Genomic DNA, 26,521 nt, shown 5'->3' with positions numbered 1-26,521 from the left:
GAGTGTACCTCACCATTAGTATACCCCTCCATTCCCCAATACTTCCCCACATACACCCAATTTCCTCATCACAATTTCACCATAGCCCCTTTCCTGTTCCCACCCATACCAGCGCGCTCAATCTCAAGGTTGGTCACATTCACACACTCACCACTTTCCACACCACACTCTTCCCCCTCCCCTTTTTTTGTTACCCCACTCCCCCCCTCCTTCCCAGTCCTTTCTCTACTCACACATACACCACTAACTATCCTCCCCTCCCTTCCCCGCTTCTTAATTACACCTACACACACACACTCACTTTTTTCACCCCTCATCCTTTCCCCTCACATCTTTTTCATTCACTGATATCGTGCACTCATGTTTCCCCCCCCCCATCCCCCATCTCCCCCCCCTCTCACCAATTTTTCACCCTCCCCCTCCTAACCCCACCAACCTCCCCCAAACCCCCCCCCCCCCCACCCCCATCCTACACCCCCTTCCCTTTGTTCTTCTATTTTCCTTTTTCCCCTTTTTCCCACTTCCCCCCCCTTGTCCCCCCCCCTCATTCCCACTGTCACATTCCTGCCCCCACATCTAACCACAATCATTAGCACTTCCAGTCACCACATTTGTGACTACTCCCAATATCATAGCCCTCATCCCTCCAGGATTCCCTATGCACTCACACATGCATCTCCTCACACACCAATCCACACCCTTACACCCACTCATCAATATCATTTACTGGTCTGGTAAACATAGAGACCATTTAATATAAGCAATAACTAAGACATTAAATTATCTGTAAAAAAAAACATCTGTTTTAACAAAACAGGTGTTTCAGTTATTCACAAATCTCCCCCCTCTCATAGATCCATGTCTAGATGGAGTTTAATATTACATCAGCAGTCCCTCATTATGAATAATTATTTATATTCTCACTCAATGTATAAGTCTCCAAACTGGTCTTACAATTTTTAAATTGAAGTTTACAAGTATTTACACCAGTATTTCTAAGTTTAGTTAGTCTCCCTGCAGAAACATCCTCGGCATGTGCCTGTATAAACAAAGCAGGAGACAGACCACATTGTTTACGTCAGTCCCAGCTGGCCCGCCTCTAAACACACCTCCACACACACCTCAGTGTCTGGTAGGCTGGCTTTCAGCTCAAATAAGGCGGCAGAGAGCTCTGGGAGCAGGCGATCAGGTGATCAAGCTCCCAGAGCGAAACGTACGTCAACTTCCGGTCCCGGCGTCCGAACTTCCGGTCGCACGGACCGCGGACATCGGCTCCACAGCTCGAACTCTCCCTGGCTGGAAACTTCTACCCACAATTGCGGGACACTTCAGACCTCACACTGCCCACCAATGCATGCAGGCATTAAGGTTTGAACCTCACATCCAGTGAGGCACACTATTATAATTGTATTATAATTGTATTTCTAATTTCCACCAGGGGGGGCTCCTATATAGGCACAGCATAACGATTCTTCCACCGTGCCCTAACAATTCAGAGACACAGTGGGGGGTAACATTCACCCCTTATATAGACCAATTATCGGCATTGAGCTGTAAATATCAGAGGTAAATATCAGAGGTGCCTATTTCAAGGGTGTCTGCTCTACCCCCTTTTTTTCCAAAATAATTTTCATTCTTATCATATCTTGATACTTAGCGCAACAAACATCATTTGTCATTTTTGAGAAACGTCTTTTTTCCCTGTGCCAATTTGAATGTATAGTAGCAATATGATGTGATATCTAACCATAGGAACATTCAGCAGAGTTATAAACCTTTAGGAGTTATTATTGTTAGTCACAGGATTATCACCAGGATTCTCATATGGGGGCAACAGACACCCATTAGAATACGGTGTGCTTTTCCACTGCACAGTATCATTCATATTTCATCTAGGGGGGTAGTCCCTGTCATACTATCTTAGCCATGAAATTTGCCTGAAGTAACCACACACTGGAATTGATTGCACAAGCTGGAGATTTACTCACCTACGGTCAAACCGCACTGAGTATGCCCAATCTCGTCTGATCTTGGAAGCCATACACTGCAGGGCCTGGTCAGTACCCGGTTGGGAGACCACCAGGGAATACTAGGTACTGTAGGTATTTTATTCTCACACCATTTGAGTCTTTCCAGTTCTCTGTGCAGCCCCAGGCATTTTATTTAATTTAAATATTCTGACATGGGATAGCTGAACCCAATGGAGCAAATTTACTCCCACAAATACTTTTTCAATTTAGAAACAAAGTAAGTTTGGACAACAAAGGGAGTAAACATATTTTCGCCTTCCCAATCTTTATCGCCCCAAATTTGTAACAAATTATTTATATTCGCCTCCTCCCTTTTATCAAGTATATCTCAATAAAAGTTAAGTATTAATTTACTCATAATTTCATAATTTATCACATATTTTTTCTAAGTGTGCCCTGGAAAAGGCATATAGCAGCTCTTTGTCTTTTGCTCTTTTCTTAAGACCACATTTCCCATATAGTTTTCTGAACTATTTTCCGGGAGCACCACCAACCCATTGCGGAATTTATTTGTTTATGTAGTAAGCATTATGTTGGTTTAACAAATTACTAAAGTAATATAAACATTACTAACATTGTATTCTGTGCAGATTTACCAATCTTTCTCAGATGTGGCTCAGGCATTACCTATAAAGAAGCTGCGACATGACACCCTAGGACACGCAACTGCACCATGCATCACCATTATATTTCAGTGTGCCTTGGCAATATTTAAATCTTGTTCAGTGTGCCTCAAGTTGTAAAAGGTTGAAAATCTCTGAGTTAGGAGATCTGGAAAACATGAATTGTTCAGGGTCCTGAGGACTGAGTTGTTTAAACACTGTAATAGGTGACAAAAGACACATAGCAGCTGGCCCACCTGTTTCCTGCAAGCACTTACCAGTCTATGACCTGAATTACCACTGAATGATTATGACCTGACTTCGTTTAGCCTCACAAGTGGGCGGCATGGGAACATACTTGTGATTGAGTGAGCACTTAATGAGACTTGCAGTCACTCCAGGTGGCCATCATTCAGCAGTGAGTACATGTATTGACGTATTGTGGCTACAGGAAGGGCTGGTAATAAACTTATTACATTTATTACTGGTGGCATATTATGTTTAGTATCTGAATATGTCACCAGTATTTAACATCACTTATCTAAACAGCGGAGTCATCTTCATCAGTGGTGTCCTCTGCAGAGTGCCCCCGCCAGCAAAGGGTTGTTCATTAATGAGCATGTGCCGCCTGTGCTCTGTGCATGTGCATTTTGCTTTCACACACCGGAGTCTCAGCACAGCCTGTCAGTCTTTGCTGTAGCCAGAAAAGCTTTTGCCGGGTCTGGGGACCATAATCAGTGGCGCCTAGAGTGGGTGTACACTTTACCCAGGCCCCAGTCTGTTGGAGGTCCCGCTACCTCCTTTTCAGCGGGACCAATGGGTAGCAAGGAAGAGAGGCTGACTGCTTCAGCAGCCTCTCTCCCCCAGTGCAGCACATGTTGCTGTGTGTTGGGTTATGGAGAGAGGAAGCAGTCAGCCTCTCTCCTATGTGTGGTGGGGAGGCAATTGCACCTGCCATATCCCCCCGCCTACCAAATTGTACATAGGCACATATCTCCCCCCCCCCCCCCTCTCTCGCAGGCTGCACATAATAGTATTTTTTATTTTTTTTACTTTATAAGCAAGGGGTATGGCCACACCTCCCAACATAGCCCTCTCCAGGAGGGACACAATGCTCTGTTTCTGGACTTTCCTCTTAATTTATGATTGCCAGAACCTGTTTTGAACAGGTTAATGCATAAGAAAGGCGTTTCAGCACAGGTGATGGCAATCATACATTAAGAGGGAAGTTCAGAACTAGAGCATTTTGTCCCTCCTGGAGAGGGTCATGTTGGGAGGTATGCCTCCCCCATTGGCCACATCCCCTCCTATTACCAAGGTCTGGCATAGCTGTCGGCGCCCCTGACCATAACACTAATGCCATTGTAAGAGGTACAGTGACAAAGCAAAGCTTACTGTTACTGCTAAATACAGGACATAACCCCTATACCAGGTGCTAAAGAGGTTATGTTTTGCTCTAAAATGGAGCCCTTAGGCCTGGTAGTCTCTGGAAGGGATGAATTTATTGATAAAATTATTGTAATCAAGTGACTTAGTCTATTTCTTATGTTTCCTTCATAGTCCAAATTATAATTTAAAACTCACAAAGCTAATACAGTTTCTCACTGCACCTACCTGGCTGTCACTGTGACCTTGAGTGACTGAAGGTCAATTTAGCCTGTTAGCCAATCAGAAATGATTACCCATGTTGCCGTGTGTGATTGTCTGGCAGCTAAAGAAAGTCCCTGTTACAGAAATTCAGCACCTGGTGCTTGTAGCAAACAATTACTTCGAATTCCCTCATATTGAATTTCCAAGGTAGAATAGTTTTGGCTGGATCACAAAAAACATTTTTGTCAATCTCTTTATTGAAAGTTTTTCTGGTATAAACAGAGAAAACAACTTCAATAGTAATTTGGTAACTTACTGTAGTGCGCACCCCTGGAATACTTGGACCGTCCAAACCAGAAGGATAATGTTCCTTAAGTGGTCAAAACTCTCTTTAAAAGATAAATTTGTCCTCTTTCCTCTGGTAGAGTGAACTTGTTAAGGTTCGCATACCACCAAAATGAAAAGGAAAAAGGAATATACCATATAGTGAAGCACAGATTTTATTCACAATGTTTATAAAAGTCACAAATTTAAAATTCCATATAAAAATCCACCATTCACAGGCGGACCTGCGGACCAGAGATCATGGGGTGTCAGAAATGCCCATCCAGAAACAGCATTACGGTGTTACCTTGTGGGATTTTTTGCAACACTCCCGTTCCTGGGTCACCACTCCTTATGGGCCCCATACGCTACAATGATATGTTTAATGGTGCCCATACACTTGTGCAATGCCCCGCGATGTTGCATCATCGCGGGGCATCGCACCGGCAGTTTAGGTGCGATGAAATCGCACCTGAACTGCCAAAAGTGATTACCATGTGATCATGCGATAGATCGCATGGTAATCACGTGATGGGCACATCACCGCCGAGTGGGAGCGGCCTCTGGCCGCTCCGGGCGGGCGCCCATCGCAGTGCGATATATAGCATGTGTTTTTAAAAACACATGCGTTTGCACTGTGATTCATTAAATATTAAGTGCAGCACATACTATCTTGAGACGGGAGATTCGACCGGCGTGCCAGCGCATCGCGTCTCTCACAGATGCGGTTGAAATCGAAGGTTAGCACCGATTATCTCACAAGTGTATGGGCACCATAAGGCTGAAGTCGGATGCGATTTCCCTTGAACTCCCCCGGGACTTCCTCGGGAGTGATTCCATACGATTTGGTACTTTTGTGCTAATTTTGCTTAAGATATATCGCATGCAATTGATCAAGCCGCGAAAAATCGCATGTGATATATCTTATGGCATACAATTGCACTGTAAGACATATCCGATGGGCTGAATTAGAGGGCTAGGGGGTCTGGCCCAAAAAGGCATATAAATAGCATGATGAGGCTGATTTATACCTTCCGAGCGTTCCACATTGCTACTGTGCTTCGCTTTGTTTGGTTTTTCTGAACAAAGTGCTCTTTATCCTGTTCTGTGATGGATTCCTACAGGTATCAACTTCTGTTAGCCTATGGCTACATGAAACTGAAATGTGGCAGGGATCTGAAACAGAAGAGGGGGACTCTCTCTCACATGTCGCTCCTGACCGAGATTAAAGGACAACAACCCTGAAGACTATTGCAACTACCTGTGAATGGATGACGCTACCTTCCAGGAGTTACTGGGCCTGGTGACTCCCTACATTGAGAAGCAGGACACCAAGATATAAATGAAAAATAAATATGAATATTACAATATGATAACCAGAGAAGCACAAAAAGTACACATATCAAATAAAGATAATGGCTGAACACTTCAGAATAATTCAGTAATAGTGATAATTAAAAAAATGGGGTGGGGGAAGGGGAAGAACAAAGAGAGTGGGAGGGAAAGAAACAAAGAAAAGAGGGAGAAAAAGTGCGGCCAGCCGATGCAAGAAAAAATGAAAAAAGATGATAATACAGTTTATAAGAAACTAGGTAGTGACTGACAGGTTGATGTATGCAGTAGTGCAAAGGGTGGAGAAGTGGACCAGTGGAGAATTTGCCCATAGCAATCAATCAGCTTTGATGTTGCATTTATCATTCTATAAAATGATCTCTGCTGGAGCCTGGTTTGGAGGAGGAGTGAGGGCGGACTAAGGAGGAGTGACACTGAAGCCGAGACCCTTGACCCAGAACCAGAAGTGGTTGACGGGTGCACGCGTGGGAGAGTGGTGTCGCCTGCCTGAGGGATCAGAACCTATTGCTGCTGTCAGAAATAGCTGCACAAGGGGGCCGATTGAATAAGTATAAGCTTAACTACATTACTGTATAAGTGACTGGGTTTTATTTCTGTCCTTCTGTATCTCCCCATGTCCTTGATTGTATTGTTTTATCAATTACTGTTCTGTTGTTGAATATTGTTTCTCTTCACAGCTAGGCTATAGTACTGTATTGTATTGCATAGATTGAATTGTTTTTTTCTGAAGGTAACAGGGAGCTAGAATTTACAAACAAAATGGGTGGGGCCATGATTGAGAATCTCACTCAGTGCATGTCATGCATGATGTATGCACACCTGGCGCAACCGTCCATGTGTGAATACATCTGCACGAGGTGTGTGCGAACGGCTGCCCTGGAAGCCCAGGTAAATGATCTAGAGCAAACCGTTGCACGACTGAGGGATATTCACAATCTCGAGCAGAGCTTAAATAGAGTGGTGGAGGAGTTGCAGGGGGGACACCGGTAGATGAGGACAACCAGGTAGCCAGCTGGGTTACAGTTAGAAGGAAGAAAAAAAGGGGAAGGCATGACATCTATGAACTATCAAACCCCAATAAATTTGCCCAATTGGACGAAGATTCGGAGGATGGTAGTGAGGATATGACGGAGCTGGAGGAGACTGTTCCCTCTAGTAACTGCCGGAGCGATCCCTCCTGCACAGATGGGAAAAGAAAGCAAGGTACCTAGTCAGATTGTGGTGGTAGAGGATTCTATTATCAGGAAGACAGATAAGGCATTCTGCTACCGGGACCATGATCGCCGTACTGTCTGTTGTCTCCCAGGTGCTCGGGTATGGCACATCGCGGACCGGGTAGAAAGATTGTTGGGAGGGGCTGGGAAAGCAACCAGAAAATAGATGGATATGTGCAGAAAGGCGCCCTTATAACAAAGATGAATAGTATAGAGTGTTTATGAATAAAAACACATAACTTTATTATTCACAATTGTGACAAAATGGCATATAAAAAGATAACATATTAAAACATAACAAAGTATTGCACTAATCCCAATTGATTCTCACCCTCTTAAGGATTTGCGGTGGGCCGAGAGCTTTTTAAGCAAAAAGCATTCCGGTCCTAATGGAGTTGGTGAAAGCACCACCGCACAAGGCTTTTTCCTCTGGAGGCTTAGTAGGGAGTCCAAATAGTGCATTCAAGAAACGATATCCATGTCGTCCAAAGTTTGGACGACATGGATATCGTTTCTTGAATAATCTATTTGGACTCCCTACTCAGCCTCCAGAGGAAAAAGCCTTGTGCGGTGGTGCTTTCACCAACTCCATTAGGACCGGAATGCTTTTTGCTTAAAAAGCTCTCGGCCCACCGCAAATCCTTAAGAGGGTGAAAATCAATTGGGATTAGTGCAATACTTTGTTATGTTTTAATATGTTATCTTTTTATATGCCATTTTGTCACAATTGTGAATAATAAAGTTATGTGTTTTTATTCATAAACACTCTATACTATTCATCTTTGTTATAAGGGCGCCTTTCTGCACATATCCATCTATTTTCTGGTTGCTTTGGTATTTAGGGATAAGGTGTTCCCTTGGTGATATGTGATGGCTGCCTTTTTAACATTCATAGCGCATTTTAAACAAATTACATTTCTTTAGGGGCTGGGAAAGACCCGGCGGTCTTGGTGCACATTGGGACAAAGTTAGTGGTAGGTGCGATGTCCTTAAGAAAGATTATAGGGACTTGGGCCAGAAACTAAAGGCAAGGACATCTAAGGTAATATTCTCCAAAAAATTACCAAATGCCACGGGCAAGCCCAGGGAGTCAGCGGGAGCTTAGCGAGGTAAATGTGTGGCTTAGAGACTGGTGTAGGAAAGGGGGGTTTGTGTTCCTGGAACACTGGGCAGACTTCTCAGTCAGGCGCCATCTTTTATGTCACAATGGATTGCACCTGAATGAGGAGGGGGCAGCAGTGCTGGGGGGAAGGATGGTTAGAATGTTGGAGGAGTTTTTAAACTAGGTGCCTGGGGCGAGGGTTTAGCTAGAAACTACGGGTCATGCAGTGAGAATAGTGAAGATGGAGGTAGTGAAAAAAATGCGGGTGGAGAAGGGGGAGGGAAAGAGCAGTCGGCATGGGTATTACCATGGGTACTAACAAGGGTATTACCAAAGGTATTGCTAAAACACTAACTAACGACAATTATTGGTCATCATTACTGCATATAGAAAATGATATCCCTAGCACAAGGGGAAATACTCATCTTAATTGTATGTATGTAAAAGCTAGAAGCCTTACAGGCAACAAGGGGGAACTAGAAGTCCTTGAAGCACACAAACAGTATGATATTATAGGCATTACTGAAACACGGTGGGACGAATCTCATGATTGGACAGTCAATCTAGAGGGTTATATGCTATTCAGGAGAGATAGATTAAGTCAGTGGTTTCCAAACTTTTTTGAATCGCGGCGCCCTAGAATATCAGAATTATTTTCACGGCTCCCCTAGGCCAAAAATTTCTTATTGAGAAATTTAGAAAGAAATATTACATTAAGTAGATAGCGTTTATATGTCATCCTTAGGGTCAGTTGTGTGGTGAGGGACAAGATTTGCTTCTGTTTGGCCACATATTTTATGACTGGGAGCCACCAGCACTGGTTTTGCCTATTATATTGACCATGGACAATTTGAATTGGTCCTGGACCACCAACCCAGGGCACCCCTGCAAGTGTCCCGGGGCACCCCGGGGAGCCACGGCACACAGTTTGGGAACCTCTGGATTAAGTAAATGGGCTGGAGGAGTATGTCTTTATGTAAAGCCATTTTTAAAATCTGATATACGGGAAGATATTCACGGGGGGACTGGAAATACTGTTGAGACGTTATGGGTAGAAATTGCATGTGGGACAAAGGGAACAAAAAAGATAGTATTGGGGCTATGCTACAAGCCACCTGGTATTAATGTGTCTGATGAGGAAATGTTACTGAAACAAATTGTAAAAGCAGCATGAGTAGGTAATGTAATAATGATGGGAGATTTTAACTATCCAGAGATAAATTGGACAAATAATTCATGTGATACCGCTAGGGGTAATATGTTTTTAAACACACTAAATGACAACTACTCACTTCAACTAAACGAGGAACCAACTAGGTAAAATGCAATCTTAGACTTGATATTAACTAACAATGGGGAATTGATATCAAATATTATAGTAGGGGAACCCATAGGAAACAGCGACCACAATATGGTCACATTCAATATCAGCTATCATAAGCAGTCCTATATTGGCTCAACTAGGACTCTAAACTTTAGCAAAGCCAACTTTGACATGATGATGGAAGCTTTAAGGGACATTGAATGGGAAATTTTGTTTCAAGGAAAAAATACTACGGAGAAATGGGAGGTTTTAAAATCACTGCTCGTTAGTAATACTCACAAATTTATTCCCTTGGGCAGCAAACATAAGATTAGCCCCAGTATTCATTTTATAACCTGTATCATTTAATGGGAGCTGCTGTTTAAACTCCTCAAGCGCAGGATCATTTTATTATAATTTTATCATCCTTTCTATTACTACAGCAAACAAAAGACTTAAAATTCCAAACCACTGTGGCTTAACAAAAAGATTAAGGAGCTAATGGGCATAAAAAGTTGAGCATTCAAAAAATATAAATCAGACGGGAAAGCGGAGTCATTTCAACATTATAAGGATTGTAACAAAATATGCAAAAAAGAAATAAGAGCGGCTAAAGTAGAAACTGAAAAGCTAGTAGCAAAGGAAAGCAAATCAAACCCCAATTTTCTTTAAATATATTAACAGCAAAAGATTAAAGAAGGAGATTATAGGCCCCTTAAAGGACAAGCTGGGAGTCTTAATCAAAAACAATAATGACATTGCGGATAAATTAAATGAGTTTTTCTCATCGGTATTCACAAGAGAAGATCAGATGCAAGGATTAACACACAATCTCAACAAAGATAATGTCTCACTGCTAAGTGCTTATTTAAGTGAGAGGTAGTCTGTGACCGATAAAAAAATAATTAAGATTAATAAATCACCTAGTCCCGACAGAATTCACCCAAGGGTTCTCATGAAGCTTCACTCTGACCTAGCTAGACCGTTATTTTTGATCTTCAATGACTCACATCAGGCATGATTCCTAAAGACTGGCATATAGCAAAAGTAGTGCCGATGGGGGTAATTCCAAGTTGATCGCAGCAGGATTTTTGATAGCAACTGGGCAAAACCATGTGCACTGCAGGGGAGGCAGATATAACATGTGCAGAAAGAGTTAGATTTGGGTGTGGTGTGTTTAATCTGCAATCTAATTTGCAGTGTAAAAATAAAGCAGCCAGTATCTACCCTGTACAGAAACAATATAACCCACCCAAATCTAACTCTTTCTGCACATGTTATATCTGCCTCCCCTGCAGTGCATATGGTTTTGCCCAGTTGCTATCAAAAATTCTGCTGCGATCAACTTGGAATTACCCCCGATATTCAAAAAGGGAAGTAAAGCTGAACCGGATAATCATAGACCAGTTAGTCTCACATCTATGGGGGTAATTCCAAGTTGATCGCAGCAGGAATTTTGTTAGCAGTTGGGCAAAACCATGTGCACTGCAGGGGAGGCAGATTTAACATGTGCAGAGAGAGTTAGATTTGGGTGTGGTGTGTTCAATCTGCAATCTAATTTGCAGTGTAAAAATAAAGCAGCCAGTATTTACCCTGCACAGAAACAAAATAACCCACCCACATTTAACTCTTTCTGCACATGTTATATCTGCCTCCCCTGCAGTGCACATGGTTTTGCCCAACTGCTAACAAAATTCCTGCTGCGATCAACTTGGAATTACCCCCTATATTGGGAAAAGTACTGGAAGGTATTCTAAATCATGTCAAACAAACTTACTAGGTTTTTATGAAATGGTTAGTGTGAACCTTGATCAAGGTAAGGAGGTGGATGTAATCTTTTTAGACTTTGCTAAAGCTTTCAACATAGTACCGCACATGAGACTTATCTATATGTTACAAGAACTAGGGCTAGGGAGCACAATATGCACTTGTGTCAGAAATTGGTTTCATAATAGGGAGCAGCGCTTTGGGGTAAATGGAACTTTTTAAATTGAACTGAAGTAGTAAGTGGTGTGCCACAAGGGTCTGTACTTGGACCACTATTGTTCAACATCTTCATTAATGATCTAGCAGTAGATCTAGAGAGAATGGTGTAAATTTTTGCAGACGATACTAAATTGTGTAAGGATATAAATACGGAGGGAGATGCTGAGTCTCTTCAGAGTGACATAGAAAAACTGGAAACATGGGCAGCAAAATGGAGAATGAGCTTCAATACAGACAAGTGTAAGGTAATGCACTTTGGGAGCAAGAACAAAAAAAACACCTACATACTAAATGGGGTACAATTAGGGGATTCTGTACTGGAAAATGACTTAGGTGTTTACATAGATAGCAAATTAAGCAGCAGTACCCAAAGTAGGATTGCAGCAAAGAAGGCTAACAAGGTATTAACATGTATAAACTGGGGAATTGACGCAAGGGATGAGAGTGTTATACTCCCATTATATAAATCCCTAGTGAGGCCACATCTTGAATACTGTACACAATTTTGGGCACCATACTACAAAAAGGATATCCTGGAACTAGAAAAGGTTCAGAGGCGGGCTACCAAACTAATTAAGGGGATGGAGATGCTGGAATACAAGTAAAGGCTTGTAAGACTAGGCATGTTTACACTGGAAAAGAGGAGACTAAGAGGGACATGATCAACATCTACAAATCTGTAAGGGGACAATACACAGAGCTTGCGGGGATCTGTTTTTAGTAAGATCATCATAGAGGACACGTGGACACCCGCGTAGGTTGACGGAGAGGAGACTTTGCACACAGAGATGTAAAGGTTTCTTCACAGTAAGGACAATACATGTTTGGAATTCCCTGCCTGAGAGATTAGTGATGGCGGACTCGGTCAACACCTTTAAGAATGGGCTAGATAAGTACCTAATGGATAAGAATATACAGGGTTGTGTTGCGTAGTCACGCACTATAGTTATAAAAAAAAAAAGGAATAAACACATAATACAGCATAGGAGACCACAAATAGGTTGAACTGGATGGACAAATTGTCTTTTTCAACCTCAGAAACTATGTTACTATGATTGGTTGCTATGGACAAATTCACCACTGGTCCACTGCTTCACTCTTTTCATTGCTTGATACATCATTTGTCTAAAGGGAGTTTTGGCGTCATAGTAAAATAGTCCTAAGAGTCAAAACCTTTACAAAATGGTCAGGAGTACAGAAGAAATGCAACCCATCTGGTAGGTGGACCAAATAGCACTGATCATAGCAGGTAAAGAGGGAAGGGAAACTTTTTTCCAATTTGTGGAAATTTGGCATTTAACTGTGTTGAGAATATGTTTAATCAATTTTTGTGCAGGACATGTAACATATGGAATAAGATGTGATAGTAAAGATTAAAATACGGAATTATGGATGGAAAAAATCTCTCTGAAGAAACGGCCGAGAGGCGAGGCCGAGAAACGGATAAGGGAGCTTGTGGATGATTCCTCCGGAACCCTGCTGTTGGAAATTGCCTGTTTGAGAGTGTATATGCCCGCCTACTGGATCGGTTGAATGACTGCGCTCTCCCTCCCCCGCCATCATCACATGACACATCTATACCACAGTGCCGGACTCAGGCCGGGGTAAGAGGACAGTCAACTATCTTTTGCATGGGTTACATCTGCTAGTAGGGGACATTGAGCATAGCGCAGGCCTGACTGTTTGATAAAGTTCAGATCTCTCAAAAGGACTTTCCTTTATGCTCCCAGAAATAAAGCTTTTCGCTATTTCCGTTCTAATTTTGGAAATGTCGCTCACTGGCCAATTCATGTGTCTCTTTTTGGGGTTGATTATAGGAGAGCAATAATTAATAAATAGATGAGATAAGACCATTAGGTTTATTGACTAAGCGTTGGATGGAGATAAAGTGGACAGAGATAAAGTACCAGCCAATCGGCTCCAGTCATTTTTCAAACGCAGCCTGTTACATGGTAGTTAGGAGCTGATTGGCTGGTCATTTATCTTTGTTCACTTTATCTCAATCTAAGGCTTAGTAAATAGACCCCTCAGAGGAGTGGGAAGTGTGACAAAGCAATTCCATAGGATAGCTGGATATCAAAGAGAAGGAATTTGCACATGTATGATAAAAATGTTGGATTTAGTGATGTTGATAAAATACACTATGTGGGAACTGAGATTGAAGGCTAGTGAAATCAGGGAAAGTACCCAAGGGAGTAATATTCATCTTAAAGAGTACATGATGCTGAGTCCAGTGATGGAAAGAATGATGATTCAACCCTAGAGGGAAGGCTGGGTTGTTCCACAGACGAATTAAAAGAGGATGACAGTAGAAAAGTTAATAGATGCGAGGTCAGAAGTCCCAGATACTGTAGATGAAGTAAAATGAAATGTTGGGAGAAAATGAGTAATGTGGGGGTACACACGTAGCGATGTGTACAGAGATGTGTGCTGATCTAGCACAGAATGCTCAGCACACATCTCTCCCCCACTCAGCACACAGCGCTACGGTGTTGCGGGGGGCACTCTCATTTCACCCAGTGGTGAAGTGAGTGATCTAACTAGATTGTGCCTTCATGCAGGCCAATCTAGAGTTAGCGATAGCGATGTGCAGGGCCGCGCATCGCTATCACTATGGGGCATACACACGGAAAGATGTGTGCTTCATTTCTAAGCAATCTAGGTCACATGGAAAACACCAGAGAAGACAAGAAGGTGAGTGTAGAGCTAGGACGTCAGCATCAATGGACACCCAAACTTTCTGTCTATGGGGAGTATGCCAGAGGATGCAGGAAGCAAGTTGCACAGCTCAAAAATATTTGAAATACTGTATGAACATCTTAACTCCAAGTTTTTTTGTCAGCCTAGAAAAAACCTGAAGAGTGTTTTAAGGTTTTGGTGGGAATACAGTATTCATCGGGAGTGTTTGTCATAACTATTACAGACGAGGTACAATATTAATCTTATCAGCGGCAGTGCAGCCAAAACAACAAATGAATTATTTGTTCCAAGCTGACAAACCTGACAGTATTGAAGCCATTAGCCTGGGAATATTAGCGGTGTTACGCTGTGAATAACATTTGGTTAAGTACATGCCCAAGTATTTAATTTTATGGGGTTGCCATTTAAATAGATATGTTGCTGGTAAGATAAGGATGCCACTAAGCAGGAGCGGATTTAGGGGTGTGGGCACCCCTAGGCAATATAGTAATGGCTACCCCCTGCATCATTTTCTTAGTTTTATTGGTAGGTTATAAGTAGTGATGAGCGGGTTCGGTTCCTCGGAAACCGAACCCCCCCGAACTTCACCCTTTTTACACGGGTCCGAGCCATACTCGGATTCTCCCGTATGGCTCGGTTAACCCGAGCACGCCCGAACGTCATCATCCCGCTGTCGGATTCTTGCGAGATTCGGATTCTACATAAGCAGCCGCGCGTCGCCGCCATTTTCACTTGTTTTGCTTATCAGTGACCACCAGTTTTATCCGTTCTCTGCCTGAAAAAAATGCTCCTTATCTGTGCTCAGTGTGCTGCATATATCTGTGCTCACACTGCTTAATTGAGGGGACTGGGGAGCAGCTGTATTATATAGCAGGACTACAGTGCAGAGTTTTGTGACAGTGACCACCAGTATACGTTGTCTGCCTGAAAAACACTCCATATCTGTGCTCAGTGTGCTGCTTTATTGTGGGGACTGGGGACCACCAGTATAATATATATAGGAGGAGTACAGTGCAGAGTTTTGCTGACCAGTGACCACCAGTATACGTTGTCTGCCTGAAAAACACTCCATATCTGTGCTGCATTGTAGACAGTATATAGTAGGAGTACAGTGCATAATTTTGCTGACCACCAGTATATAATATATAGGAGTACGGTACAGTAGGCCACTGCTGTACCTACCTCTGTGTCGTCAAGTATACTATCCATCCATACCTGTGGTGCATTTCAGTTTTGCACAGTTTGCTGACCACCAGTATATAATATATAGCATTACGGTACAGTAGGCCACTGCTGTACCTACCTCTGTGTCGTGAAGTATACTATCCATCCATACCTGTGGTGCATTTCATTTTTGCACAGTTTGCTGACCACCAGTATATAATATATAGCATTACGGTACAGTAGGCCACTGCTCTACCTACCTCTGTGTCGTCAAGTATACTATCCATCCATACCTGTGGTGCATTTCATTTTTGCACAGTTTGCTGACCACCAGTATATAATATATAGCAGTACGGTACAGTAGGCCACTACTCTACCTACCTCTGTGTTGTCAAGAATACTATCCATCCATACCTGTGGTGCATTTCAGTTGTGCGCAGTATATATAGTAGTAGGCCATTGCTATTGATACTGGCATATAATTCCACACATTAAAAAATGGAGAACAAAAATGTGGAGGTTAAAATAGGGAAAGATCAAGATCCACTTCCACCTCGTGCTGAAGCTGCTGCCACTAGTCATGGCCAAGACGATGAAATGCCATCAACGTCATCTGCCAAGGCCGATGCCCAATGTCATAGTAGAGAGCATGTAAAATCCAAAAAAACAAAAGTTCAGTAAAATGAACCAAAAATCAAAATTGAAAGCGTCTGATGAGAAGCGTAAACTTGCCAATATGCCATTTACGACACGGAGTGGCAAGGAACGGCTGAGGCCCTGGCCTATGTTCATGGCTAGTGGTTCAGATTCACATGAGGATGGAAGCACTCATCCTCGTGCTAGAAAAATGAAAAGACTTAAGCTGGCAAAAGTACAGCAAAGAACTATGCGTTCTTCTAAATCACAAATCCCCAAGGAGAGTCCAATTGTGTCGGTTGCGATGCCTGACCTTCCCAACACTGGATGGGAAGAGCTTGCGCCTTCCACCATTTGCACGCCCCCTGCAAGTGCTGGAAGGAGCACCCGCAGTCCAGTTCCTGATAGTCAAATTGAAGATGTCACTGTTGAAGTACACCAGGATGAGGATATTGGTGTTGCTGGCGCTGGGGAGGAAATTGACAAGGAGGATTCTGATGGTGAGGTGGTTTGTTTAAGTCAGGCACCCGGGGAGACACCTGTTGTCCGTGGGACGAATATGGCCATTGACATGCCTGGTCAAAATACAAAAAAAATCAGCTCTTCGGTGTGGAATTATTTCAACACAATTGCGGACAACAGGTGTCAAGCCGTGTGTTGCCTTTGTCAAGCTGTAATAAGTAGGGGTAAGGACGTTAACCACCTAGGAACATCCTCCCTTATACGTCACCTGGACCGCATTCATCAGAAGTCAGTGACAAGTTCAAAAACTTTGGGTGACAGCGGAAGGAGTCCACTGACAACTAAATCCCTTCCTCTTGTAACCAAGCTCCTGCAAACCACACCACCAACTCCCTCAGTGTCAATTTCCTCCTTACCCTGGAAAGCCAATAGTCCTGCAGGCCATGTCACTGTCAAGTCTGACGAGTCCTCTCCTGCCTGGGATTCCTCTGATGCATCCTTGAGTGTAACGCCTACTGCTGCTGGTGCTGCTGTTGTTGCTGCTGGGAGTCGATCGTCATCCCAGAGGGGAAGTCGGAAGACCACTTGTACTACTTCCAGTAAGCAATTGACTGTCCAACAGTCCTTTGCGAGGAAGATGAAATATCACAGCAGTCATCCTGCTGCAAAGCAGATAACTCAGGCCTTGGCAGCCTGGGCGGTGAGAAACGTGGTTCCGGTATCCACTGTTAATTCAGAGGCAACTAGAGACTTGATTGAGGTACTGTGTCCCCGGTACCAAATACCATCTAGGTTCCATTTCTCTAGGCAGGCGATACCGAAAATGTACACAGACCTCAGAAAAAGAGTCACCAGTGTCCTAAAAAATGCAGTTGTACCCAATGTCCACTTAACCACGGACATGTGGACAAGTGGAGCAGGGCAGACTCAGGACTATATGACTGTGACAGCCCACTGGGTAGATGTATTGCCTCCCGCAGCAAGAACAGCAGCGGCGGCACCAGTAGCAGCATCTCGCAAACGCCAACTCGTTCCTAGGCAGGCTACGCTTTGTATCACCGCTTTCCAGAAGAGGCACACAGCTGACAACCTCTTACGGAAACTGAGGAAGATCATCGCAGAATGGCTTACCCCTATTGGACTCTCCTGGGGATTTGTGACATCGGACAACGCCAGCAATATTGTGCATGCATTACATCTGGGCAAATTCCAGCACATCCCATGTTTTGCACATACATTGAATTTGGTGGTGCAGAGTTATTTAAAAAATGACAGGGGCGTGCAAGAGATGCTGTCGGTGGCCCGAAGAATTGCGGGCCACTTTCGGCATTCAGCCACCGCGTGCCGAAGACTGGAGCACCACCAAACATTCCTGAACCTGCCCTGCCATCATCTGAAGCAAGAGGTGGTAACGAGGTGGAATTCAACCCTCTATATGCTTCAGAGGATGGAGGAGCAGTAAAAGGCCATTCAAGCCTATACATCTGCCCACGATATAGGCAAAGGAGGGGGAATGCACCTGAATCAAGCGCAGTGGAGAATGATTTCAACGTTGTGCAAGGTTCTTCAACCCTTTGAACTTGCCACACGTGAAGTCAGTTCAGACACTGCCAGCCTGAGTCAGGTCATTCCCCTCATCAGGCTTTTGCAGAAGAAGCTGGAGACATTGAAGGAGGAGCTAAAACAGAGCGATTCCGCTAGGCATGTGGGACTTGTGGATGGAGCCCTTAATTCGCTTAACCAGGATTCACGGGTGGTCAATCTGTTGAAATCAAAGCACTACATTTTGGCCACCGTGCTCGATCCTAGATTTAAAACCTACGTTGTATCTCTCTTTCTGGCAGACACAAGTCTGCAGAGGTTCAAAGACCTGCTGGTGAGAAAATTGTCAAGTCAAGCGGAACCCGTCAACATCTCCTCCTTCACATTCTCCCGCAACTGGGGGTGCGAGGAAAAGGCTAAGAATTCCGAGCCCACCCGCTGGCGGTGATGCAGGGCAGTCTGGAGTGAGTGCTGACATCTGGTCCGGACTGAAGGATCTGCCAACGATTACTGACATGTCGTCTACTGTCACTGCATATGATTCTCTCACCATTGAAAGAATGGTGGAGGATTATATGAGTGACCGCATCCAAGTAGGCACGTCAGACAGTCCGTACGTATACTGGCAGGAAAAAGAGGCAATTTGGAGGCCCTTGCACAAACTGGCTCTATTCTACCTAAGTTGCCCTCCCTCCAGTGTGCACTCCGAAAGAGTGTTTAGTGCAGCCGCTCACCTTGTCAGCAATCGGCGTACGAGGTTACTTCCAGAAAATGTGGAGAAGATGATGTTCATCAAAATGAATTATAATCAATTCCTCCGTGGAGACATTCACCAGCAGCAATTGCCTCCAGAAAGTACACAGGGAACTGAGATGGTGGATTCCAGTGGGGACAAATTAATAATCTGTGAGGAGGGGGATGTACACAGTGAAAGGGGTGAGGAATCGGAGGATGATGATGAGGTGGACATCTTGCCTCTGTAGAGCCAGTTTGTGCAAGGAGAGATTGATTGCTTCTTTTTTTGGTGGGGGCCCAAACCAACCAGTCATTTCAGTCACAGTCGTGTGGCAGACCCTGTCGCTGAAATGATGGGTTCGTTAAAGTGTGCATGTCCTGTTTATACAACATAAGGGTGGGTGGGAGGGCCCAAGGACAATTCCATCTTGCACCTCATTTTTCTTTCATTTTCTTTGCATCATGTGCTGTTTGGGGACAATTTTTTTGAAGTGCCATCCTGCCTGACACTGCAGTGCCACTCCTAGATGGGCCAGGTGTTTGTGTCGGCCACTTGTGTCGCTTAGCTTAGTCACACAGCGACCTTGGTGCGCCTCTTTTTTTCTTTGCATCATGTGCTGTTTGGGGACAATTTTTTTGAAGTGCCATCCTGCCTGACACTGCAGTGCCACTCCTAGATGGGCCATGTGTTTGTGTTGGCCACTTGGGTCGCTTAGCTTAGTCACACAGCGACCTTGGTGCACCTATTTTTTTCTTTGCATCATATGCTGTTTGGAGACAATTTTTTTGAAGTGCCATCCTGCCTGACACTGCAGTGCCACTCCTAGATGGGCCAGGTGTTTGTGTGTTGGCCACTTGGGTCGCTTAGCTTAGCCATCCAGCGACCTCGGTGCAAATTTTAGGACTAAAAATAATATTGTGAGGTGTGAGGTGTTCAGAATAGACTGAAAATGAGTGGAAATTATGGTTATTGAGGTTAATAATACTATGGGATCAAAATAACCCCCAAATTCTATGATTTAAGCTGTTTTTGAGGGTTTTTTGTAAAAAAAAAACGAATCCAAAACACACCCGAATCCGACAAAAATTTTTCAGGGAGGTTTTGCCAAAACGCGTCCGAATCCAAAACACGGCCGCGGAACCAAATCCAAAACCAAAACACAATACCCGAAAAATGTCCGGTGCACATCACTAGTTATAAGCTGTCATTTGATGATAGCCAATTTAATATAACAATAAAAAATCCACTAACTATGACATTCTTTTATTTTTAATTACAGTATGTATACATATTTATAAAGCAGGACAGCTTAAAGGGGCTGTATGTGCATGTCCTACCCATTTACACTCCATTCAGTATGCCATGTGGTACAGTACAGTGAAATATTTTGCAGTTACTGGTACTTTTTGGCGCTGACAGTATCAACACAAGCATCCAAGTGCTGCCCCATACAAGTGCCGCGCCTAGGCATGTGCCTCATGTGCCTAATGGGAAATTCACCAAATATCTCTAGATACATATATATATATATATATATATATATATATACAAAGTAGATAGATAGATAGATAGATAGATAGATAGATAGATAGACTGACCAACAGACAGGTATGTCAGTACTGTTTTCGGGACGTGTATCAGCTGCGGACTGCAATCCAATACAAAGGAAACATATCTGCATTCAAGAGCCTTACTTGTGGCGGCCATTCTGAGCGACCATAAACTTACTCAAGAGTTTGAGGTTTGCCTGATCTGCATCAATGCTGAGAATGTGTACCGGCGGATGTTACATTAGCATCCTGTGAGTCAAAAAATCTGCGGCAGCATTAGTGTACAACTATGAATCAGGCACATAGTACAGTCAGTGTATGACCAGCTTTAGTCTTGCTTACAACATTTCTACTCCCCATACTCTGCATATTTGTATGAGCTCCAGTGGACAGGCACTTCCACGGAAGTTAAGGAAACCCCTGGCACTAAAAGCTGATCTTTGAGAGTGAAAAAAAATATTTTCATGTGAGTAAAAAGTTAAATTTATCACTTGGAATGGACTTGGGCACTTGGAGTTCATTGTTTTATTGAAGCATGAGATTCAACTGTTAGTCAAACAATCCTGTGAATTATGCTCCTCCCACACCCCATGACCACTGCTCGAGTGTTGAATGAAAAACAGTTGCGGCTTCTGTTGAATATTAAATTACTTATTACAGAACCCCAGGACATTGCCGTATCTATCAGCCCCCAGACTCAAAATAGAGGGAAGGTGGGCATGTGGTGATCTAGGTTAGTATAAAAAAAATCTAGCTTAAGAGGAAGAGTGTTGCTAAGATAAACCAGTTGTTTTTGTGTGTTTTCTTTTTTTTTTTTTTTTTGCATTAACTTGATATATAATGTATAGTTTATATTTTCAAACATCTTCAACATACGCCTTTGGAAATGATAAGTAGTCGCCTTAGAGACACAGTCCTAATTTAAATTGGAAACTGTTACACTACAGTAAGTCCAAACTTTTATTATTTGCTGAAATAAGTTTATTGTGAGAACTATTAACAATCAGAACAAATGTAGGTAGTTTTTGCTCATTTCAATTAGAGTGTCAGAGCAAGGAGAAATACAGAGATAATATTATCCTTGTATGGAACTTATGAATAATAATTAAGTAGAGCGCTGAAGGCTATTCAGGTTCTGCCAATATCTCTCTGTGCAACACATCTTTAAAAATCTGTATTCTATTTCATCTCTTCCCTAGTAAGACTTTAGAAAATATTTCAAAGATGTCATTATTTTTTCTTCTCAGGGGCCCTGGATCTTTTCTTTTTTTTATCAGCAATTTCTGACTTTTTCAGATTGTCGGCTGAATAACTTTTGTCAAAGTTTTTGTTTTGACAAACTTTGCTGTCACTTGGGAATGAGTTGTATTGATTGGAATCTTTAAGCACTATGATTCTGCAAGCAACCTTTGGGAAGTTAATTTAGACAATATGTCTGTATCACTAGTGAGTCAATCAATATGAATCACACACTATTACTGCACTCAAGGGAATTTAATATGTACAAATAGATGTCCACCCAAAATACATTTCAATTCTTAGATCTTTTGGTATTAGTGACGCTGATCATTTCTCATCTTACTACTCCAATTTATTTGCTAATTTAGTTAACCCTTATGATCAATACTGGATCTTCCAATCTCCATCAACATATTATCTATTGGTAAATCAGTCAACTGATATAAGCAGTACCTTCAAAAAAGCAAGAATCCAACTTTTGTTAGCTACTTTCAATCAGAACCAAAGTATTGTCTTGTGTGCATGAGCCGTGGTGCAGAGAGGGAAGTAGGGCCAGTGCTGATTACCCAGGCTTGATAGGGGAGCCCGGGTCAGCTGCTGAGGGGGGCAGATGTTCACCTTTACAGAGCTCTGCACATGCTTGTTGGAGGGGCCTGGCTTGCTCAAGTTTAAATGGTCAACACACTAATATGACTAGCCTTTCTGTGAAGAAATAGTTTGCTGAGTGTCAGATCAGAACATGTATAACAGTGTTATTCGCTGGCGTTGTCTATAATTACACTGTAAATGGTTTATTCTACAAAGCATGACCCATGAAAGTCCAGCCATATTGCCTACAATGCTTTTCTGAGCAATAACTATTCTGCATTTGCAGTCTTCAAGTACAGGTTGAGTATCCCTTATCCAAAATGCTTGGGACCAGAGGTATTTTGGATATCGGATTTTTCCGTATTTTGGAATAATTGCATACCATAATGAGATATCATGGCGATGGGACCTAAATCTAAGCACAGAATGCATTTATGTTTTATATGCACCTTATACACACAGCCTGAAGGTCATTTTAGCCAATATTTTTTATAACTTTGTGCATTAAACAAAGTGTGTCTACATTCACACAATTCATTTATGTTTCAGATACACCTTATATACACAGTCTGAAGGTCACTTAATACAATATTTTTAATAACTGTGTGTATTAAACAAAGTTTGTGTACATTGAGCCATCAGAAAACAAAAGTTTCACTATCTCACTCTCGCTCAAAAAAGTCCGTATTTCGGAATATTCCGTATTTCGGATATTTGGATATGGGATACTCAACCTGTAGTATAAATCATATTAACATTATTTTCAATATTTAACTTTTACTCCACATTATCTGTATCATCGTTTCTATTCTGTTAACCCTCACATGCCACACTTTTTCACCAGGAAAGGTATGTGATCACCCTAATTACAACAACGCTACCCTCCCTTCCCCCGATCTGCCCCGCAGCTTCTGTTGTTATCTAGCACACACATATTATGCAGCACTTTGCAGAGACTATATATACCACTAAGTAATGGACTAGAAGAAGAAACTGTAGTACCCAGAAGAAACCCAGGCAAACATGGATGTACATTATACATACAGGGACATATTGGAAACTAAAAGTGGCCCTGTAAAAAATGTGACCTCATGTAGGCAGCACCATAGTTGTAGCGTGTAGCCATAGCAGCAGCACCACCACCCCACCCCCTACCCCCAAGACAATACACAGAGATAGAATAACAGAATGAATGGGAACAATGCAGCATGTGAGTGTAATGAGTGCTGGCAGGCTGTCTTTCATGTAGGAGGCAGACATGGGTTAAAGTGGAGGGCAATGGGGTGGGGCTGCGTTTCATCACCTGCACTACAGCTCTGCACAGTAATTCCAACACAAAATCCCACCCCGCCACCCACGTCACTGATAAGCTGCGTCTACCTCCCTCTTTCACAGGTCCTGGCGGCTCCATGGTCCTCCTGCGCCTGTGGCCCGCACCTCCTCGTACTCACATATGCTGTGTCTGTTGGATGGCATTCGTCCACTCCGCAAGTCCCAGCGGCTTCCTTTTCCGGCATGGCATATGTGATGTCATGCTGTCACTGCTGTGTATATACGGACGCAGATTTTGCTGCTGAAGCTCGCAGCAGGCACAGCAATGTGGTAGTTGCTAGCAAAGGGGGAGGGACCCTCTGTCTTAAGTGCCCTGGGCCCCCTGACGGCATAATCCGGACCTTGTGTAGAGGCCACATGGGGCACCACCCCATAGGGGTCACAGTGCTGCCGCTGAACTGTTCCTGTTAAACATCTGGCATGGGCCTGAGGGTTAGTCAGATGTGTTTGGCCTAGGCCAAACAAGAAGTCAGATGTCCCATGTTCACAAAGAGTGATCTGATGCTCTATCTTTGGACGCAGGAGCTGATCAGAGACCCCGAAATGAGGTGTCTATTTACACAAGACAAGTCCTGCAGCATTAGCATATTTTAGCACAACCGCTGCATACAACGACGCACTGGCTGTGATTCTGTGTTCATATCTGAATCAAACTCTCAGTTCAGCTGCTGGTTCCAGAAATACTAGCAATAGCAGTCAATGCTGGAGCTATCTCTTTCAATTTTTAATAATCGCTATGTCCCCCAACCTCTACAGAAGTTATGCAACATATATATATATATATAAAGTATAGGAATGCCCGGCACTCCCAGTGTACTGTGGCAAAGACCGGGTGCCCTCCGCAGTCGGCAATAATGCAGGAAAGGGAAAAAGCAGCGGCACTCCGTCAGTATAAACAATCAGATATGTATTCAAATCAAACACATAACAGTGGTCACATACAAAACCAACGTTTCGGGGTCCTGAGACCCCTTTGTCAAGGCGTGAACAGTGATAGAAAGAGACCCACTTACCTTTATAGCACCCTGGTGAATCCCGCACGTGAAGGAAGACACAGGGCCGGGCGCCGTCAATCACGGGGGTCGCCAGAAGTCCTTCGGCGTCTCCAGGACTTCCGGCGACCCCCGTGATTGACGGCGCCCGGCCCTGTGTCTTCCTTCACGTGCGGGATTCACCAGGGTGCTATAAAGGTAAGTGGGTCTCTTTCTATCACTGTTCACGCCTTGACAAAGGGGTCTCAGGACCCCGAAACGTTGGTTTTGTATGTGACCACTGTTATGTGTTTGATTTGAATACATATCTGATTGTTTATACCGACGGAGTGCCGCTGCTTTTTTCCTTTCCTATATATATTTATATATATATTATAAACCTGAAGGCCACACTCTCATAAACAATGTCCATCCATTGGAGTGTCACCAAAGAGACTTAAAAGAGCATCCACATTTAGAACTAGAAACTGGAGCACTCACCAGGATTATTTCAAATGAATACACATAAAGGATTTATTTATTCAGATAGCATATACTCAGCTTGGGTTCAACATAGAAGAATCCATTGCTCAAACGTTTTCGGTCATAGGCCCTCATTCCGAGTTGTTCGCTCGCTAGCTGCTTTTAGCAGCATTGCACACGCTAAGCCGCCGCCCTCTGGGAGTGTATCTTAGCTTAGCAGAATTGCGAACGAAAGATTAGCAGAATTGCGAATAGAAATTTCTTAGCAGTTTCTGAGTAGCTCCAGACTTACTCCTACATTGCGATCAGTTCAGTCAGTTTCGTTCCTGGTTTGACGTCACAAACACACCCAGCGTTCACCCAGACACTCCCCCGTTTCTTCAGACACTCCCGCGTTTTTCCCAGAAACGTCTGCGTTTTTTCGCACACTCCCAGAAAACGGCCAGTTTCTGCCCAGAAACACCCACTTCCTGTCAATCACACTACGATCACCAGAACGATGAAAAAGCTTTGTTATGCCGTGAGTAAAATACCTAACTTTTGTGTAAAATAACTAAGCACATGCGCTCTGCGAACCTTGCGCATGCGCAGTAAGCGACTAATCGCAGTATAGCGAAAATCGGCAACGAGCAAACAACTCGGAATGACCCCCTTAAGCTGACCGTCATCAGGAGAAACATTTGCACAGCAGGTATCTCATCAAAGCTCCCAAGGACAAGCAGTACTATATATATATATATATATATATATATATATATAAGAGATGTGCAGCAGGCACTTTTCATGTTTTGTGTTTTGGTTTTGGATCTGGATTGGTTTTGCCAAAACCACCCTTTCGGGTTTTGGTTTTGGTTTTGGATCTGGATGACTTAAAACAAAACAAAACACAAAAACAGCTAAAATCACAGAATTTAAGGGTAATTTTGATCCTACGGTATTATTAACCTCAATGACATTCATTTCCACTCATTTCCAGTCTATTCTGAACACCACACACTTCACAATATTGTTTTTAGGCCAAAAGGTTACACAGAGGTCGCTGAATGACTAAGCCAAGCAACACAAGTGGGCGGCACAAACACCTGGCCCATCTAGGAGTGGCACTGCAGTGTCAAACAAGATGACAGTTTTAAAAACTAGGCCCCAAAGAGGACATCATGCAAAGAAAAAAAAGAGGCGCAACAAGGTCGCTGGATTACTAAGCGAAGCGAAACAAGTGGCGGGACAAATACCTGGCCCATCTAGGCGTGGCACTGCAGTGTCATACAGGGTGGCAGTTTTAAAAACTAGGCTCCAAAGAGTACATAATGCAAAGAAAAAAAAGAGGTGCACTGAGGTCACTGGATGACTAAGTTAAGCGACACAAGTGGGCGGCACAAACACCTGGCCCATCTAGGAGTGGCACTGCAGTGGCAGACAGGATGGCTCCAAAGAGCATATAATGCAAAGAAAATAAAAGAGGTGCAAGATGGAATTGGCCTTGGGATCTCCCACCCTCCCTTATGTTGTATAAACAGGACATGCACACTTTAACAAACCAATCATTTCAGCGACAGGTTCTGACACATGACTATGGCTGAAATGATTGCTTTGTTTGGGCCCCCACAAAAAAAT

General features: G+C 43.3%; 1 pseudogene; it reads left to right on the top strand.

Annotated features, from left to right (window-relative positions):
- Positions 1 to 1,986: 1,986 nt before the first annotated feature.
- Positions 1,987 to 2,105, top strand: LOC134930002 (5S ribosomal RNA; annotated as a pseudogene).
- The last annotated feature ends 24,416 nt before the right edge of the window (positions 2,106 to 26,521 follow it).

This window comes from Pseudophryne corroboree, chromosome 5 (genome assembly GCF_028390025.1).
Source record: "Pseudophryne corroboree isolate aPseCor3 chromosome 5, aPseCor3.hap2, whole genome shotgun sequence".
Classification (NCBI taxonomy): Eukaryota; Metazoa; Chordata; class Amphibia; order Anura; family Myobatrachidae; genus Pseudophryne; species Pseudophryne corroboree.
This window is presented reverse-complemented; position numbering and strand designations above follow the sequence as displayed.